Below are 21,216 nucleotides of genomic sequence, written 5' to 3'. Positions count from 1 at the left end.
ATATTACATGCAGGGCAACTGGGGGCTCACAGTGCTGAGGCAGCCACCACCAGGGAAGGAAATTTGCTTCCTACTCTTGTTCACCCTACCTAACCAGGTATTATAGTTGTCCCCATTTCCAGCCTAGGACTTTAAAGTGCTTAAGTAGCACCTGGTATGCTGGTTAAATGTGCAAATTTTAGGCCAGATTTAAACTATGAGATTCTAATTCAAAAGAGCTAGCTGGGGATGGGGAATCACCATGCAGGTCATCCTTGGACACTTTCTGGGAAACTCTGCCCAGGGTGAGGTCGAGGGGACTGGCTGGGTGTTGTGAGGATCAGTTTTTGCTTGTCGTAATTGCTAAGGGCCTGTCTTAGCCTTTCTTCATGCCTTGCAGTTTTGGTTGCTAAAGGCTTTTTTTTTTTTTGGTTAATCCTCACCTGAGGTTATTTTTTCCATTGATTTTTTAGAAAGAGTGGAAGGGAGGAAGGGAGAGAGATAGAAACATTGATGTGTCTGGAAACACACTGGTTGCTTGCCTCCCACATGCACCCCAACTGGAGCTACTGATTGAGCCTAAAACCCAGGTATGTGCCCTTGACCGTGAGTCGAACCTAACTCTTCGGTGTGTAGGCTGAAGCTCTAAGCACTGAGCCACACCAGCTAGGGCAAGATTTCTTGATTTTGAACTTCTTTGACCAGACTTGTAACCATTCACTTTTTTTAGAACTCTGGTTAATCCCTGAATCTGTTACTCTGTCTCTGATATCTGCTTCTCATTTGTGCATGATTTAATCATTTTGTCATTTAACCAATACTGAGTATCTGCACTTGATTTCAGTCTCTGTGCTGGGGACACATTGCTTAGTAACACAGACTCAATTCGGGTCATTGTGGGATCTACAGACCAGCAGGAGAGACAGTCAGTTAATTAAGACAGCTACAGTGAGAGTATTAGATGCCATAGAGGGATATAGGGCAATGTGATCCAGTCTAGGGGGTCAAGTAAGGCTTCTGGGAATGTTTAGGGAGTTGGGAGGTGATGAGAAGGCAGGGTGTTCCACACAGAAAGACAGAGCTGTGTGAATGAAAGACCTTAATGATAAGAGATAGGGCACTTTCGGAGAAAACTGTGATTATAGTGTAGAGCAGGGTGTGTGACACCAGGTGGCATGGCAAGGAGTGGATCTGGAAAAAGATGGGCAGGTCCAGACCAGGCCTTGTAAATCCTATGATGGAGTTTGGGCTTTAACTTGAGGGCCATGAAATATCTTTGAAAGATTTTAAACATTTTTTTAATTGTCACCTGAGGATATGTTTTTCTTGATTTTAGAGAGAGAGGAAAGGAGAAGGGGAGAGAGAGAGAATAACATTGATCAGCTGCCTCTCTTACGCGCCTTGACTGGGGATCAAACCTGCAACCTGGGTTATGTGCCATGACTGGGAACTGAACCTTTGGGTGCATGGGATGACACTCCAACCGACCGTGCTACACACCGTGAAATATTTTAAACTTGGTTGAGTCACAATCCAGCCTGTGCTGAGAAAGAAGGCTACTGCTGCAACGGGCAGCTGGTGCAAATGATTCAGAGTGAAGTTCTAGAAGGCGGGAGGGTGGGATGAAGAGCACCCAGAGAATATGTGAAGGAAGAGACTTAGAAAGAGAAATATGTCTTCCACTGTAACAGGAGGAAATGAGCAAAGGATAGAATGGCCTGCAGGGAAGATGTGCTTGGTAATGGTAAGTCAAGGATGTTTTTATAGAAATTTCGTGCCAGAAAGAAAAAAGTGACACATAAGATGTCCCTAGAGCACTTTAGGTAATGAGAGTTTCACACTGAGATACATTCTTCAATTGAATGATATGTAGGATAAGCCAAGTTCTCAATCTTATCAGCCAAAGAATCACACTAGTTACTTAGAAATGTACCCAAACTAATTTTTTTTCAGACTGTGACTATCTTTAACATTTAAAACAAAAAACAACTGTAAAACATTGAGAAGTCAGGGACATACTAGGTCTCACAAGTGAATTAGTATGCTCAAAAGTCCTTTGTACACTATAAAGCTGTGTGACTATATTAGATTGTGACAGACTGTAAGAAAGCAACATCTAAGACAGCAAAAAGCATTACATCAACCTCAGGATGTAATAACGGATTTAGTATCAGAAATCTCTGTGAAGACTCTCAGGGTATCTTCAGCTTTCTGATGGAGCCAGCTTTTCTAGGCACAGAGCTGTATCATTTTCCCATTTGTCCTAGAAGCAAGCTTAAACTAAGAAACCATCTTAAGAAAGAGAAAAAAAAAAAAATCAACCAACTCACTATTTCATTGAGGCAAAGTTCAGCCCCTTCTTTTGTCAGAAAGTTCTAACAACAGAAAAGGGCTTCAATGGGGACTGCCTGCCCAAGCAGACTTTTCTCACAAATGCATAACACCGGACAGATTTGGACAGATTTGGAATGTGCCATTCTTTTTGTGAAAACGTTTTTCCACTCTTGGCCTTCCAAAACCCAGAGTTCAAAGCTTCACTACTACTTTTTTCTGTGGGAGCAAATTGACCACAACACTATTAGAAAAAGACGTGAGTCAGTGTGTTTGGCTCTTTGTTTCTTTGTGGTGTTCTCTGGAAAGAAAAGATTGTAAGGAAAGAAAAGCAGGGAAAGAAACACTAACTTCCCTTGCATCTTTTCCTTGAGGGGTGTTTGCTTAAAAAAATAATAACCCCAAACCAGGCTATTATTGAGATTTATATTAAGTATTTCCAAGTTTTGAAACAGGAACAAAGTCCACCATGCCCTTGTGAGGTAAGCTTTTGTTCTTCTCATTAGACAAATAGATAAATTCAGTCGCTGAGCAGTGAGGTAATTTCCCTGGTCTCAGATGCATTAGATGAAAAGAAAGTATGAACTCAAGGTTTTGGATTCCAGGTACCCCCTTTGATCATGTTTTTATTGGAAGCTGAGAACCAAAATGTTAATCTGTTATACTGTATGTTAGGGAGATGAGATTTTCTAACTTAATAGCAATTCTACATAATATAATTTACACATACAGTTGACTCTTGAACAAAATGGGTTTGAACTGTGAGAGTCCACTTATACGTGGATTTTTCCCCCTGTACTCATTCAGATTGGGAGTCTGTGGAGGGCTGACTGTATGCCTTGTTCTACACCATTTTATATAGGGGACTTGAGTAGCTGTGGATTTTGGTATCCGTGGGGGTCCCGGAGTCAATCCTCGGCATATACTGAGGGGCAACTTAAGTTTGGGGGGAGTCAAAAGTTTTACACTGTGCAGGGGGTTGGCACCCCTAACTTCTGCACTGTTCAAGGTTGAACTGTGTATACTTGTGTGTGTGTGTGTGTATGTGTGTGTGTAGGTACACACTCATATATATTACAATGGTTTTTCTCAACTTTCCCAATCTTTATGGAATGAGACATTTTGGATAATTAAAATTTTCCTACTAGCTGTTATTTTACATGCATAAGGATAAAAATATGCCTGTTTTGCCTGGCAGGTGTGGCTCAGTGGTTGGGCGTTGGCCATGCACCAAGAATTCACCAGTTCCTGGTAAGGGCACAAGCCCAGGTTCTGGGCTTGATCCCCAGTAGGGGGTGTGCAGGAGGCTGCCATCGATGATGTTTCTCTCTCATCGATGTTTCTATCTCTCTCTCCTTCTCCCTTCCTCTTTCTCTAAAGTCAATAAAAACATATATATATATTTTTAAATGCCTGTTTTGATATATTTAAATTACATAATTTTCTTAATTCTCAAAAGATCCTATTAAATATGTCAATATTTATTTATATTCAGCTGTAATTCAGTGACTGCCTCAAGAACTTCTTAAGGGCTATATGACTATTTGTCTTCTCAATGAATGCCTTTATGCTTTTAAAAGTCTTATCTTTTTACAGCATCCTTTTTTGTTCCTTTATTGCTAGGCTTCCATGCTTCTTCCTGCTGTCAGTACATATATTTGTAGCCCTTTTCCCTTTTCTAATTAGGTACTCAAACCTGCAATGTTCTTAGCACTCAGAGAACCATGTTTGTTAGAATTATTTGTAAAGTAGAAGTAAATAGGCTTGAAGTGAGGACTTCATGTGATTGCTTATGAATATGAACCTTAATGACCACAGTCTTTTATTGTCTGAATCATTTTGACTTAGTTTTGTCATCAGTTATGATCTATAGGATGGAAGTTTTCAGAAATTGGAATTCTAGATAAATGAAAAGTTACCTTAAATACATTTTAATTCTAAAACTCAACTTGGAATAATTTTTCTCCAGTGAGTAAGATAGCATTCATCCAACAGCAATTATTGGAAGCAAAGTGTCTGACTTTCCAGACAGAACCTCAGGATCTCTCAGAGGCTCAGGGTTGTTCTTGGGACCATCAGTACTCATTATACTTGTTGACAGCAAAATTAAGAAGATTTCATAACAGTTTTAGTTTAAAGAATACCAGATAAAAGATAGTTTACTGTTTCATACAATTTTATATATGTGTGTTGACTGTCTGAAAATATGTTTAATAAGGTGCTGACTTGTTACTTTCTTTGGCACCTAGGGAGTGGAACGGAGCTTGAATTTATTATCCTCGACAGCCATTGAGTGAGACCTTTGCTGGTGCAGATGAACATGTTGTGAGAGGACACCGGCCACAGAGAAGGCTCCCAACACCTTGACTGGCATGAAAAATTAACAAAAAGTGGTCTCCCCTTTCAAGAAAAAAAAGAAAAGGGGTTCTCACATTCCTTGTGAATTTGTGCTCCAGGTGGCTTTTTATTGGTTTCTATCCTTTGAGCTGCAAACCATGGGTGCAGGTGAAACAGTCCTTGATGGTGTCTAGCACAGGGCTTGAAGCACGGTAGGCTCCTAAGAGCTATTTGTTGAATTAATGAATAAGTGAGGTTAAGATTGGAGTCCACCCTGGCCGGTGTGGCTCAGTGGTTAGAGTGTCAGCTCTGGCACCGAAGGGTCGCAGGTTCAATTCCCAGTCAATGGCATGTACCTGGGTTGCAGGTTCAATCCCCAGTCCTGGTGGGGACATGTCTGGGAGACAACTAACCCATGTGTCTCTCTCACATCCAGTTTCTCTCTCTCTCCCCCCACCTCCTTTCTACTCTTTCTGAAAGCAATGTAAAAAGAATCCTCAGTTGAGGATTAACAACAACAACAAAAAATACAAAAAAAAGATTGGAGTCCTAAACAAACAAAACTAGGGTAATTGAACTTGAGGAGAAAAACCTTTTAAAATCTATTCTCTTTCTTTCTTTGTCTTTATGAACTAAAATGCCTTCCCTGTAGCTGGTCATTTCCCTTATTATAACATTGGGTTTCTCAGAGCCTTTTTTTTGAGTAAACCTGAGTTGAAAGATTTCTTGACAATTAAGGTATAGTGACAAAAATGGTTAGGACTTTTTTTTTTTTTTTAACAGGAAAGTGAAATTTATGCAAAGTAGGATTCCGGAGTGCTGACATTGAATGCCGTAGGGAGTATGCACATGACTTAAGGTATACTCCTGCATCAAAACGCAGGGGCCGGGGTGCGTTTAGGATGCAGCAGTGTCCGTGGGAGCGCTGCAGAGCAGAGCAGCATAAAACTCCAAGAGCCCATGGGATGAACTAAGGCCTTCGTTGAGACCCCCAGGGCAGCCACCTTTTTCCTGATGACATAGCTGCCTGTACAGATGTGCACTGGTGAAAGGAAGGAGGTGACCTTGAACTGGGAAGGGATGTGCAAATCATGGAAATGACTTCCTCTGGGGAACTGGTGGGGAGAATGAAGTAGCGCCATTTAGTACAAGCAAACAAATAACAGCAAAAAAAAAAAAAAACAAAGCCAAAAAGATGAATCCTCCTTCCCGCTAAGAAAAAACATACACCCAAACCCTAAAAGACCAGAAATCTAAATTAGTGCCTAAGTAGCCCACACTGCCCCCATGACAAGCTAATAGCAGCGCCCTGGAGTGGGAGTCGAGTTTATTAAATAAACTACAAGGCAAAGAGACCCTTAGTGCCCACGGTCGCAATATGCAGGAAGCCACACTTGCAGCCTCTACTCATCCAAATGCCCACTAAGCTGGCACTTAAGTAAGCATTCAATAATCAGTAGTCGTTATTATCAAATAACTTTTACTGAGCACCTTCCGAGTTCCAGACACTTTCTCCCACATTATCTTATTAAACATTCATGAGAATCCTGGGTGGTAGACTTATTTCAGAGCAGAGGAAATGGAAGATTCCCTGAGACTCACTGTCTTGACCAGTGTGGCTGCACTGCTAGGTGACAGAAGCGGGACTTGACCCCAGAACTTATTATGCTAAATTCAGTGCTTTAATTCACTGCACTACAGTAGCTTCTCATAGATGATTTCAGATGTTTTGTTATTTTCCCCATAAATGCATTTTGGCATTAATTAAAAAGGAGATTTAAAAACAGCTTTTAAACAATACAGACTGTTTAAAAATGGATTGTGTGTTCTTTAAAATCATAAACTCTATGAAAGACAACCTACAAAACTATTCCTGCTGATTATCAGTGGTTTTTTTACTTTGCTGGTCCTTCCACCAGTGCAAATCTGTTTGTCCACAGATTATTAATAGGATGTTGTGAATGATTCTTTGGGGATAAAATGTCTCTGATGTAGCAGTTAAAAAGGAGAATGCAGGAATCTGATCTATTGGTTTCATATTCTGGTTCCATTACTTCTAGCTATTTGACTTTGAGGAAGTTACTTAAGCTCTCACATAGTTTTCTGTCTCATAGGAAGTGATCAGGATAAATGCAATAATATAAAAGAGCTTTCAGCATTCTGCTTGGCACAGAGTAAACCTCCAATACACATTAACTGCTATTATTGTTGAGAATTTGTATTCTATCTTTTTGAAAAGCACACTTTCAATCACTGAATCTGGTTTACTAAGTAACCTTTATAGGTCATTCTGTTTCCTTTGCTACAATTTCTCATTTATGCTGCCAGGATGCTCTGGACCATTCTCAGATGTGCCACTGTTAAGGCTCAGCCTGGATTAATAGAAAGAGGAGGACTTCAGGAATGGAATGATCCAGGCTCATATTCCATCTCCAACATTCACTATCAAAATGATGTGAAATTTACTTAATCTTTCTAAGCCTCCACTGCCTCGTGTGTAAAATGTATATAAAATCCTTCTTTATCTAATTCAAATGAAAGAATGCATATAAAACACATGTCAGAAACTCTAAATTTCTCTAGAAAGGTTACTTATTATCATCATCACTGTCTTCATGTTTAAAAGTTCCCGAATTAAGATACTAATACTCTTTCGCTGATGTGGTGATAGTAAACTTTATTTCATAAAAACAAAAGGAGTCATGGGTTCTTTCTTTAGTCACTGGCTCATGTCTGCAGATGAGAATTTTATTCATATGTATCCCAATGTGATTTAAACACATGGTGATTCTTTTATGGCTAAATATAAAGTTTACAAGTAAAATGTTATTGCTATCTTTACCATTTACTCTAGAGCTTGTTTGTGCTGCAATTTGTAAATATTTTACAAGGCAGGGTAAAATACAGGCCCATAATTATTTCTCAATGTTGTCTGGCTCATGATAACAGGGTAAATTCTTTTATTATTTTTAAAAAGTTTTCATTAAAGGTTATTTCAGTCACTCTAAATAAACCTAGCTGTGAATGGAGAAGACACAGCTGATTGCTCTGGCTTCTTGAGAGTCCCCTTGTCTTTGTCCCGCTCTTCACTGAGTCAGGAAGAAGGCATGCGGTGTGACCAACCTCTGAAATCATTAAACATCTCCTGTAAACTGTTGCTGTTAGAGACTCACTCTGGTTTATTTTCTAAAGGCTTATTAAGAAGTCAGAATCTAATTTGCAGCCAGGCTGTTTGATCACTGTGCTTTTGGCTTTGCCAGGCACAGGATTTTATTGCACGGTTGGCCTGTTGGCATGATAATTCCTGAAGGGCCGTGGTGAAGGTAGCAAGTGCCAGGGGCACATCATTGTCAAATTCCAAGGACATGCTACCTCCCCTGACCTGCTGGTAGAGGATTAAGTCTTCTGCAAAGTGCCTCAGTTTGTTCACCAGAAATAGAGACCAAAAAGCTCTGGGAATATCTATGATAAAGAGCTAACTTCCTTCAGAAAGTGATGGGGTTTCAGGGAAGGAGAAAGGAAAGAATCTGTTAACTGAACTTGTTTTGGATACCTGGCCACATTCTTTCTCAGTAGAAATGGTCGTATTGAAAATTGAAGCAATTTTATATCTCAGCAAGTATTTAAACATGTTTTTCCTCCAAAAGGGAAAAGAAGAAGTATAATTAATAATGGAATTTTCTCTTTTATGGGCTCAGTTCAAATCACTCTTCATCTCATTTTAGGATCCATGTAGTGATACGGTGCCATTCTGAGCAAGTTTAAGCTATTAAAATAAAAAGCACAGAACATGAAAATTTAAATATTCTGTGTTGTCCCTACAGCAGCCACTAGCCATAAAGAGATTACAGTAAAATAAAATTTAAAAACTCAGTACCTCAGTCACATTAGCCACATTTCAAGTGCTTGGGAGCCACATGTGGCTGCTGGCTACCGTATCAGACAACTCAGATTTGGAACACTTCCGTCACTGCAGAAAGTTCTAGTAGATAGCCCTGATGTCTTCAGTACATCAACTGAGGATAGGGCAAGATCAGTCCAGGAGGCCATCATTCGGAAGACTTCGACAGTAACACTGTGAGTATGTGTGTGCACGCGCATGGATGGACTTAGGTCAAGCCGCATCTTGGAACAACACATGGAGATAGAGAAAAGCATATTCAGAGCCCTCTTATTCATCCTTGCTGCATTTTATTACCCCATTCATTCTGTTTCTTTCCTCTTTTTCACACTTATTAAGCTCCTACTATGTATCAAGTATTGAGGGTGCAGAGGTAAGACATAAATCCTTGTGCAAGGAACTCAGCCTTGTACCTAAAACAAGCCCAGGCCACTGCAGAGGGATGATGACATGACAAGGCCGCGCACAGGGTGCTAGGGCGCGTGGAGAGACGCTCAGCGGAGCCGGCGCAGGCACGTCTTCTCAGAGGACGACACCTGGTCTGAATTTTGAAGGAGGAGTGCACATTAATTCAGTAGATTAAGTAGGGAATACTACATACAGAGAGGGAAGGTCAAGTACAAAAGCAAAAAGCCTTAGCAGAATGTGGCCATATGGAAAGAACTAGACCTCGTTTCCTCTTTTGTCTTCGGCACAGCACAAAGGGAAGGCTCGAGATATACTTATTTCTGTGTATCCCCTCATGGCAGGTTAAGCAGTAGGTGTAGACAGCATAGACATTTGTCTAGGTGACTCACATGGCCTGGGGGAATCGTTTCAGTTGTCTCGACTCTCACCATCTGGCTACGGATTATAGTAAACATAACACCAAAGAGAATATTCTGATGAGCCAGATACACACATATTTAATGTACCATAGTACCTTTGTTCTAGTCTGTTTCTGATATAATCGTGGGGATTTCTACTGCCTTAGGAGTGACAGGCTAGGTTGTCACTCTCTTTACCAGACCAATGCCAAGCAACTTGGGGAGAATTTACGGAGAAACCTTAGCCCTTACAAATTACCCTAGGGAGAAACAACGGTTGTGTGTTTTTTTCTTTCCTAGTTACACAGCCCTTACTTTTTTGGCTTTGAAATGACAGCATGCTTTTAGGAAAAAATACAAGAAAGAAAAAGAAATTAAAAACAGTATTAAACAAGAAACAGAGCCAGTCGGCAGTGTCTAGGAACAGGACCACTGGAATCCTCTCACTATGAGTCAGAGGCGTTGTCACAGAAGTTGGTGTTTTTTCTCCCGTTTATGATAGGAGGAGACATCATGAGAGGCAGCAGGGAGGAGCCGAGAGACTGTGGAGTTTGGAATGTGACCTGAATGGAAATATTGGCTCTGCCTCTTCCTAGCTGTGTGACCCTGGGCAAGTTGCCTGACCAAGTAGAGGCTCAGTTTTTCTCATCTTTAAATTGGGAACAATAATCCTACCCTTGTGGGGTTAATATAAAGAACAGAGACATTGAGACCAGCACAATGTCTGGTCCTATTAGACATTTAATATCTATTGTTATAACTAGTAATGGTGAGTTTGAGTTTCTCTTTGGGGTGACTGAGAGGTACTTATATTCTCAAAGGAGAGGGTGTTCCACTCTTCTGCTTTTGGGATATTAGCCTATGGGCATTGTCTTTGCAAAGGGAAAAGAGAATTCCCAGAGTAGGGCCCTAAGAGAAATAGGAAATTTGATGGGGGTAGGAGGTCTGAGTGTCATAGATAAATCAAGTAATCCCCGATGTAGGAAGATTACTAAAATATCAGTAAATGTGTTCCTATTATAGGAAGTAGCTGCTTATTGATGGTGAGGAAGTAAATACTCAAGGAAGAAGCTTGGCTAATGATTAAGGGTGTTTAAGGTGAAACAGAATTATCAGCCCAGAGATAGTTGAGCTAATTCATGGAATTATCTAGGCTCCTTGTTTACTGGACTTATTGCTCATTGTTGGCCATTTTTCTATTTATAAAACAATATCCAGACAGTGGGAAAGAAGGGGGAAGGAAGAGATCGTTTCAATCTGTTCAACTTTCTGACCTCCTTCCCTCCCTCCTTCCCTCCCTCCCTCCCTTCCCTCCTTCTGTCAGTTCATCCATCCATCCATCTATCCATCTATCTATCAAGAACTTGTAAAATACTGAAAATTATTCTGGCATTTCTGCTATTATTATTACTACAAAACAACAACACACAGAGTTGGGGAGCCTATAATGTTCACCTGCTTCTTCCTCTTTCATCTGGGTTTGGAAATCACACCAGGATTCTTTCTTATTTTATTGTTTAACATAACACATAATCTATACATTGACAGTCAATGTGTATTACATATCAATTAGCAACACTGAAAGTATCATCTTGAAGTAGATCTTGAAGTAATGAAGCAGGACAGTTATTCCTAAACTGTTCCCAAACTGTTCCACAGAATACCAGTCCCAAGAGATGCTCTCGGGTTGGGAAGATTTGTCATCAAGTAAGTTTAGGGCACACTATTAACTATAACTTTTTTGAAGAATGAAATATATGTGGCATATTAAGGTCTTTGTGAAGTTTGGTGTTTTTAAAATTTTTTTTTTATATCTTTATTGATTTTAGAGAGAGGAAGGGAGAGGGAGAGAGAGGGAGATAGAAACATCAAAGATGAGAGAGTCATCGGTCGGCTGCCTCCTGCAAGCCCCCGACTGGGGATCGAACCTCGATGTCTTGGATCCTAGGTCAATGCTCAACCGCTGCGCCATGCCCAGCCAGGCTCTTTGTGAAGTTTTGCAGTGAATAAAATCGATCATATTGTTTCACTGAATATTTCTAAAATTTATTTGGCAAAGCAACCTTTTTCTGCATAAACACATATTAATGTCCCAGGTGTTACTGTTTTGCAACACACTTTGGAAAATGATGAAAAGAGGCATTCAGGGATTTTACACAAAATTTCATCTTTCTCCAGTTAAAATAAAAAATTTAAATTGCAAAACCCTTTTTTTGTGTGTGAGGAATTTTCTTTTGACTGGTGTCAAAATATGGACAGTTGAACATATAGGCCTTTTGAGACTTTTAAGTCATAATTTTTATTTCTCTTCCATTTTTCTACTTACTCTTGATCTTGTTTGACCCTTTGAGACATGTGGAATTGTCCTCTGTACTCTAAAACACAGAAGTGCTCTTGCTGTATCTTGGAAGGTTATGTGTTTATTTGGAATTGTATTCCCTTTTGACTTGGTTCTGTATGAACAGCATGAGCCATGGTATTGTGAGCATAATCCATTCACTGTACTAAGTAACAGTAACAACGTATGCTAAGTAGCATCATTCTGTAAAATACTTGGCAAGACTTCAAGTGTCTCTAAATGGTAAAGAGAGTGGTTATTTAAGAATCGTTCCTCTATGTAAGATAAATTAAGGCACAGATGATCAGTGATTTGCCTGAACCCCAGGAAGAGTCAAGGATTTTTTGAAATTAAAACAGTGATGATTTTCTGAAACAGGGATTCTCGGGCCACATGCATACCAACTTCATAGCATCATCTTTATTGACATCAGAAATAGCCTTAGAGAGAGGATTGCTACATTCTCCTGTGAATGTCATAATTTTCACAAAGCAAACCAGTCCTTCTCTGGTGTGCCAGGGATCTTTTTCTTTATGGTCCTAATTGATTTCTATCCCCCAATGGAATCTGAATTATGCAAGTATCTCAAGTCTTAACAAGCCATCCCCACATGGATGTGCAATGGAAATGTTCAATGGAAAAGTATTCACTTTGGTGTAGGCGGGGCTCTGGCTGCTCCCTGGAGAGACCCAGAACTAGGAGTGCAGATTCTAGGCCATCTTGGTTGGAGAAACCTGCTTGGCCCGTTTCTGCCTCCTGCTTTCTTCCATCTCCCTTCTTCTCTTCTATTGAGAGGAGGGTCTAGTCATGGCAGTGCCCCAAGACTTCCCTTTTAAATTCATGAGAGCCCTCAGTTCTCTGTGTTTGTCTCTCACTGACCCCCAGCTGCCACGGTTTGTTTGTTCCTGAATTGAGCATTTACTCTTGAGCATTTAGTGTGGGCTGGTGGTGGCCTTGGAAATAACATTTTCTAAGATTGCTTTGGTTTTCTTTCTAATAAACTTCTAGAAGTCTGGACACTCCTGGCATTGCTGAAGTGTAGGTAATTTATTCCTAGACGCTTAAATTGGGACTTTTTGTTTGTGCGTTTTTTAAAGGAAACCAACAGTGTGATATGCTCCCATGGTGCATTTTAGCCAATGGTGGCAATGGACACTTGTACCTTTTAGCAGAAAAATTCAAATCTAAAGGCCCCCTCTGAGAATGAGTCAGTTTTCTATCCTGAGACACTCAGTCCCCTGGTTCCCTCTACTGGTCAAGAACTTCCCTCCCTACTCATTTGAACTGCAGGGCATTGGAATGAACTGGGAGCTGGAAGGGGTCCTAGATGTTGTTTAACTAGGAATTGTCGATCCAATAGCATATTTTTGCTGTAGGTCCCTTTTCTCCCCTCATTCTTCCAACCTTAACAATCTTGGCCATCTAAGCCTCAAATTTTTAGCACCACCTAACATCTCCCTTCACATACTTCTTGGCCTTATCTTGCATGTGCCTTGTAACAAGAAGCAGCTTGTTTGAATTTATAGCACTGATGAACACCATGAGCCTTGGACTTTAAGAATGGACAGTTGTTAAGTAGAGCTCTGTAAAGAAATCTAATAATATATAGTCATCACTATGAATTTATGAACCAAGTTTTGGTTTATCTTTAGAGTGCACATGGTGATAGTTGGAGCAACATACTAAATAGGATGAACGATAGCTGCCAAAATGTCTCCCAGCTGCACCATGACAATGCTCTTCAACTAGCTCTTGAGACTCACTGTCCTCCTGTTGAATTGAACTGAAGGAAACTATGGCTCATCCATTCTGCTTCTGGGTAGCACAATTTCTGCATAAACTAGCCATAGTTGCCCTAGTACATGAAGTCTTAATTGTGGAGGTCACTGGCCCAGACTTTCAGAAAAACAGCTGTTTTATCTAGCTAACAGAGGGGAACGGAGAAGCTCCCCAACAGCTGACACCCACACCCAGGCCTATTCAGTTGGAGTTGGAAAAGTAGCACATGAAGTGATTAATTGTCTTTAATTTCAACACATCAAATGATGCCAATGCCTAAATATCTTGTGATGTAAACACATCAATAGAGAGCTTAAAGGAGGCAGTCTTCAAGAAAAACTTACTTAAAAGAATGTTTTCACAATGATGCTTAGTCACAGACTATGTAAATTTTAACATACAATAAATAAATTTCAGAAACACAATTATTATTTCAAAGATACGCAAATAATTGTCAGGCATGCTTTAGAGAAAAGTGAAGATACATCTGGGGTAATATCTGTCCACTCACTTAGGGTAAATTGTTTCCAGAAATGCTACATGAATATTCTTTTCTACCTTCATCATTTTCTATATTGGAGTAACCTTATAGACAACCAAAAATTGTATTGTAATCATAGCAGAGAACATTTTGATGACATAGAATTAGTATGCTGGGCTAGAGTCAAGTCTAATTGAGGTAAAATGAGGCTCTTTCCCTAACTGAAGTCTAGTTGGGGGTTAAGAAGAGTTTTGATGAATATAATGCTAACAAAGCTTTCACCCAGCCCTCAAGTGATGTTGTACCAACAGAAGCCTGACCCAAATAGGATATCATCTCCCAAACATTTGAGAGGGTCTTGGTTCAGACAATCATATTAAAAATCTCTTCTCCAGCATCTCAAAACTCTCTGCAGTGTCTCCCTCTTCTGTTTCCAAGGAATAAACCCTCTCAGCTGCACCATCCCGTCTCTATACTCTCAGTCCCTCGATGTCTCCTCCTCTTTGTCACAGCAAGCCTCATGCCTACACCTCTCAACCAGTATGCCCTTCAAAATTTTCTCTGACTGTCCGTTATACATATTTTGCCCTTTTTCTCATTAAAGATCAGGGAAGTGTTTACTGAGTGGGAGAAGAAGAAAGTTATGCTGTAAATTCACCACAAAATCGTACATTTGTTCTGTCACATAAATATTAGAACTATATTTTAAGCCTGCTATAAAAAGTAGTATAACTTCTAGTATTCAGATAACTGTGAAACTAGTGAAAGTACTGCAGGCAGGAAAGTGGCTTGGCCATTCATGAGGTTGAAGAACTCTCCTAAATTTCCTAAAGCAAGGGGGAATCTTAAATTTGATATATTTGAGATTTGAGTATCTATAAGTCCCTATAGACTTTTTATAGAGATTTTCCTGGACCGAGTTAAGAAAACTAAATATTTTATACTTAGCTCTTTTTTTTCCCCATTCAACACAGATTTACCAAGGAAATACTATGTACCAGGTCCTGGGATGGAGAAAAACATGCAAGGTCCCTGTGATGATCGCACTCAGTGATGTCACTCGTCACAAGGGATTGGATCAATGTTTTTAGACAGCCTATAGTAGAGGTATACAGCTGCAGCCCCCAAACCTCTACCAGAATATGGTTTCTGAGAACCCTACATGTTAAGTTCCAACAGAATTCTCAGTATAGTCAGAGACATCTTAGATACACACTGTATGGGGAAGACAAGTTGTAGTTACTCAAGACAGAGCACCGATTGGAGAGTTTGGCTGCATGAGCTCCAGCCCTGATTCTGCTGCACACATCTGGGTGACCTTGGTCAAGACATTAACCACTCTGACCTTTTCTCATCTGTAAAATTAACTTCAGTTAAAATTAGCTCCAAGGATCCTTCCAACATTTATATTCTGTGATTTTCTAAATAAGCTTTTTAATCCCCAAGAAGTTAGAATAGGGACTAGGTAAATAAAATTGCTTAGAAACTTTATTTCAGAGACTCTGTTAGAGGCAAGCGGCAATTTTAAATTACCTTTCTTCTGGGTATATGAATTAAGGTCTATAAAATGTAAAGCCTTTTTATTTGTTGGAGTAAAAATTTACATCCTGTTTAAGAAAAGTATGAGACTTTTGGTAATGAGAAAAGCCACAAGTATGAGTGGTACTCCAGAAACTTGATCCATAAGAACTGAGAAGAGATTTCTTCCAGAGAAAGAAAAAAAGGGGATAGCACAGACGGTCAGATTTGCAAATATTGTGCTGAAGGGAAGAGGGCAGCTTTTGTTTTCCAGGGAGGGCAATGGAAGTGAGCCCAAAATTAACGGAGGAGATTGAAGGTGAACTATCAGGTGTGTTGTAATATTTTATACAATCAGCTATAGGTTCTGGGAGTGGCTTTTGCTATTATGCTAGATTGAGAAGTTAGAATTCATAATTACTTAACTGATTATTCTATGATCAGTTTTGGAGAATATTTTTGTTTCAGTCACTTCAGTTTGATCCCATGCAATTTCAATGGCTTTGTGGATTTGCGTACACAGGGCCCCCAGATGATACACATTCTGATCTTGTGTGACTCCCTTAGGTCCTTTCCTGCAAATCTGTTTGCCTGAGGAAAGTCTATGAAAAACCTCCTTCCTCAAACAGCAAACGGTTACCAAAGCTATAGAGGAATGTCACATTAGTGACTTCTCTCTGTTGGTGCTGAAATGTGCTTCTCTTACTCTTGACTCCTTGTTTCTCTACAAAGGAGAAGTTTAGCAGAGCTCTAATTTCATACTGTGGGATGTAAACTGCTGTTAAGGACTGTCAGGTTATAGAAAGGTCTTTTTCCTTATAGCCTCACCTTTTTGTAACAATCTGTGAGATGGTCCATTAAAAAAAAAATCAGGATGCTTTGGGTTAGTAAGGGGTCCTTTCCACACAAAGCTAAATTCCAAAGGGCATTCATTCTCCCCTTAACCTCCCTCTCTCCTCTCCTTTTGTTTTTCTTTTCACTCAATAGTTGGAACAATGTACCTCTCCAAAGAGAAGATTGCACTCTAGTCTCAAGATCTGTACCTTCTTTAAATTATGCACATGAATGTTGACGGGAGCCTGGTGGGAGAGAAAGTCTAGGCCTGAAGAAAGACCTAGTTCTTAGAGGGTTACTTGGAGGACCGAAGGCTGAGAAATACGGCTGCATCTCAATCACTCTGCAAATCTCCACACCAAAGTAGATGGAGTAATTTACTGCTTCTAACTTCAAATAATTACCCAGCACTGGGCCCTTTGGGAGAGTTAGGGTTGGTTTTGTTGATGTAAATCACCCATCAGTTAAAAATAAGTTCTGAGGGGTTTTATGCCCATGATACAGCTTTAAAAATGATAACTGGTAGGATCATGTGGGTTTTAATGTGGGGCCGACACCTGCAATCCGTTTGGTCTTTAGAACTGCGCTGTTCTCTCCTGCTGGAGAATGGCACAGTAGACATGGATCTTAACTTATTAGTGGAAATACTCTCATTGATTTAAGAAAGAAAAACAAGAGCAGGTATGGATTTTTTAATCTTCCTCATTTCCTCATATTCCACATAAATAAGGGCAAAACAAAAGTTACGTTTGTAACAGAGATTCTGATCTCTCTGTTCTCTTGGGCACTTCCTAGGAGCGATTCCTCCCAGCTTCCCTCTCAGTTCGCTACTTATCCCCACTCTCTTCTTGATTTTGATTCACAAATGGAAATACAGTGGAATATACTTTCTGGTGATGAGAAGAATATAATTTTGCACCTGTGAGAATAGTAGAAAATCTAAACCTGTGTTTCCCTAGGTGTAGCAGGTCCTTAAAATTAACAGAGTACCTTCCCTGTGTCTCTAATGAGTGGCCGCTCACCTTTTCTTTCTGGAGAAACATTAAAGGAGTCATTCAAAGCCTGCTGGAATAATGTCGCATAGTTATGGCAATGAACTCAGTCTGGGGACAGCCATATGATGGCATAAAGAGACTTATGTCTTCACATCCTGTGCAAAGGGAGAGACAGCAGGGTAACTACATAAAATCCCACCACTGATTTTTCTAAGTATCATCTTGTCTGATGTGTACCCCATGAAGGAAAAATACACTGTAAGTACCTGGTAAAGGCCCCTGTGGAAGTTAGATCATGAGCAATCTAGTATGAGCTCACCCAGTTACTCAGGGTGTTGAACTTGACGGCACATGGGGGAAGGCAGTTACTGCTAAATGGTTCAGAGCTGGTGGAGTGGATCAACTGCCAGGAAAAGCAGAAGCAAACCCTGGGAGAACGCTTTGCATCTCCAAACTTGGGAACAACAGGGAGCTCTTTTACACTGGGAGCACTTTTATTTTCTCCCAGAAAAGATAATTTCCCTCAAGGGGATCTGCTGAATGAAGCAGTGTATTTTCATCCTTGTGATGATGGGCGTGAGTCCGGCTCTACCATAAAAGAAGAATGAACTTGGACATACCACACACTTGGTTTGGCCTGGTCCCATACCTGTGCTCTTGTCATGGTTGATCACCCACTTATATCAGATATGAAGCAAGCTGTCTGCACTGTGGCTCAAGATAAAAGCTATTTTAATATGCCCAGGTCACATATTATCTTGGCCAATAGTAATTTTATATCATTTTCTTAAAGGAAACCGCACTCCTTGCAATACTTTTTTCCAATGAAACAAAATTTCACATGACAGAAAGCTTTACATATAACTCTTTCATTTGAATAATAGCATTGAATCCCCTCCATACCAAACAGAATTTTAAAATATCTTTATTATTTCTTTTGATATGCAAACCATAAGGCGAATAAGTTTGGAAGACCCTCAGTTAAACTTCTAATGATTCTACTTTCCTTAATAGTGGAGCATTTTTTACAGCTTTCGTGAGTTTTTCAAGTTAAACAATATAAACAAGCCAAAAAAAAAAAAAGTGAACCTTTTCCTCTCTTATTTTAAGAACCTTAAGAGCTGAAATAGCGGTTTGGTTCCTGACTGCCAGCTTTGATTTGCAGTCTTTAAGCGGCCTTGAGCCCTTCCCCAGAGGAAGCACTAGAAGAGGACTTTTCTCCCACATGAGAGAGTTTCATCCCACACAGCCCACAGATTTTGATGGCAAACTTCACGGCCCAAGCGCCTGGTTTTACAGAAGTGGCTGTGGAGTGTGTTTTTCCTTCCACAGGTGCACAATGCTCATTCTCAGACCTCAGAAATAAGATATCGGTCTTTAAAAATTCGGCTAGCTTAACCACTGGGTATCTCTGTGAGAATCTGGTGCCAGTCATGTTGATTTTAATCTACTAGATGAGAGAAAAGAGGGTAGCAAGCAGGGTTCAAACCTCTAAAGCCTTCTAGGTGATCTTTCTTTATAACCCTCTGGTGAACACACGAGTCCTGTATCATCTGGCCTGTATTTTTCTCTACTGTGAAACATATTGAAATGCTTTATGTTTAGGTGTGTGTATAGAAATTCATGAAGTCCTTTTATACACTTTCTTACTTCCGATCCAATTCTCATTTTAGGATGTCTTAAAAAGATAGCTTTGTGAGAGCACATTCTGCCACGGCTTGTAAACTCGGATTTGTTCTTTCCTATCTACCAGCCACCTGATTACCGTCTCCGTGGAAAGGGCACCCGTTCACATCATCATTTTTTCCAAGCACTTCAACCTGGAAAGATATTTTTTAAAGGACTCACAGAAGCTGTCTTGGGGGTTTGGAAAACATGGCAAAATTGTTAGCAGACCTTTTGACTGTGCTATTTTTAGGAGACTAATTGTGTTCTTTCAAAGTACATTTTTGACAATGGGACAAAGTTTTCCTTGCCCCCACTGACACGTGAAATATTTACAATGAAAAAACATCAGTAAAATACCCCAAACAGATACATTTTAACCTCAGCAACAGTCAGCACCAGAGAAAAAAGTGACTTAAAAAGAGAAAAGGTTTTTGCAATATTTATGCTTCTGTTTCTGCCCAAAATGAACTTTTATTTTACCGTTCAAACAGAAGTTTGTTTTCAAACCAGTTGCTAGCTAAAGGAGCAGCTGATCTGGCATCCGTAAGAATCAGCCCTAACCAAACAGTAAGCGTGCTGACCAGAGGAGACTTATTCCCAGCAGCTACCCCTGGTAGGTCAGATGCCTGCAGAAGTGTTATCTTACCTTGAGCACGTAAGATCCAGCAGACAGGCTCGGGGCTCCCTCAGGAGAGGACCGGGAAAGGGCTCTGATCCGGTGCTGGTAACATGCACTTGGCTTTTATGGGCAGGTGGGAGGAGCCGCTCCTCATAGTAGGTGGGCAGGGAAGGAGCTGCGGGCAGGCGGCCCCGGGAGGAGCTGGACACTTCTCTGGGGAGGGGCGGAGAGGGCAGAGCACCGAGCCCCCGGGAGGGAAGGGGGGTGGGGGAGTGGGGGTGGGGGAGTGGGGGATGGGGTGCAGGAGCGGAGGGAGGGGTGGAGACGGGAAAGGAAGGCAGGCGAAGGAAAAGAAGAACTCAGGGACCTAGAGAAAGGGCTGTGGACCCCATGTGCGGAAAAGGTCGGAGGGAAAATGAGTAGGAGACGGAGAGACACCCGGACGCGCAAGGTCTGGAAGGAAAGGGGCGTTGCATTATTTCTCGGTTTTGTACGGCATTTTTGCTTCTGGGTGACTGCTATCACTAAAGGTGTTTTCTGTGAATTTGGAAAGCTCAATAACGGTTCAGGAACACTGAAGGGTTCCCAAGCAGGCGAAGGAGGGGAAGCTGGGCGTCTGAGCAGCGAAGCCCGAGCGCAGGGTGGACGCGGAGCCGGGAGCGACCTTCCCCAGCGCGAGCGACGCGCCCGCTCCCTGCGCCCCCCGCCCGCGCCCGCAGCCCGCGCCCCCCGCCCGCGCCCAGGCGCCCGCGGGGAACACCCGGCCCCTCCCCTCACCCCGAGGCAGTGCTTATTTTTCGGGAGAGTTCCGCTGCGGGTGGCGTGCGGCACCCAGGCTCCCTCTTAGCCGTCTGCGGCGCTAAGGTAAATCGGCAGAGGTCGGGGGGTCGGCCGCAGCCGGCTGGCGGAGAGTGGAACCTGAAACCAGCCGGGTCCTCCCGCATCCGCTTATGTAACAGGGCTTCAGGGCTCTCTGCCCTCTGGTTATTTTGGGCATTTAAGAAACTCTCCTGCCTCACAATCGGAAAACGTGTAGGTGCCATAGCTCCCTGCTCTGAGCCTGGAACAGTGAGAGGAGTCAGCCAACCAGCGACTGCAGGATCAGGCAGAAATTCTTAACAGATGCATCCAAGAGAAAGAAAAACAAGCTTCTTTAGCTTCCGAGCGGTGACTCACTTCCCAGCCCAAGTTTGATTTTTGCCACCAAAGGAATTAAAAGCATTTTTAAAAGAGAGACCCTGAGCCTTGGGGAAGGGGGTTCTGAGAGGGGTAAAGGAGGGGCAGTGGGCTGGGAAAAATAAGGGAACTTGAACTGAATATATGTATAAATATATATAACTAACTATATATAACTTTATATAAACTATGTACAACTTGATCTCAGTGTTCACCACAACCTTATGAGGTAAATATGATCCGTTATTGTGTAGATTTTTTTTTTCAAAAGAAAGGAATCTTGTGGGGGTGACTGAAGGAAGAAGGTGAAGGGATTCGCTGAAGAACATACATGTGTACCCCGTGGACACGGAGGCTGGGGTGCGTGGAGGTAGGCAAAGGGAGAAAAAATGGGGGACATCTGCAAGAGTGTCAACATTAAATTTTTTAAATAAAAAAATAAAGGAGTCTCAAA

At 41.2% G+C, this 21,216-nt stretch overlaps 1 protein-coding gene across 2 annotated transcripts in view; it reads right to left on the bottom strand.

The window, feature by feature from the left end:
• The window catches only part of COL8A1 (collagen type VIII alpha 1 chain), a 149,657-nt gene extending 129,903 nt beyond the window's left edge, over nucleotides 1-19,754 (bottom strand). For both annotated transcript variants that reach the window (XM_081139357.1, XM_081139358.1), the window contains exon 1: nucleotides 19,614-19,754. The gene's annotated coding sequence lies outside the window, so the exon portion shown is untranslated. The remainder of the gene's footprint in view (nucleotides 1-19,613) is intronic.
• Nucleotides 19,755-21,216: the final 1,462 nt, after the last annotated feature.

This window comes from Miniopterus schreibersii, assembly GCF_964146895.1.
Source record: "Miniopterus schreibersii genome assembly, chromosome: 5".
NCBI classification, from domain to species: Eukaryota; Metazoa; Chordata; class Mammalia; order Chiroptera; family Miniopteridae; genus Miniopterus; species Miniopterus schreibersii.
This window is presented reverse-complemented; position numbering and strand designations above follow the sequence as displayed.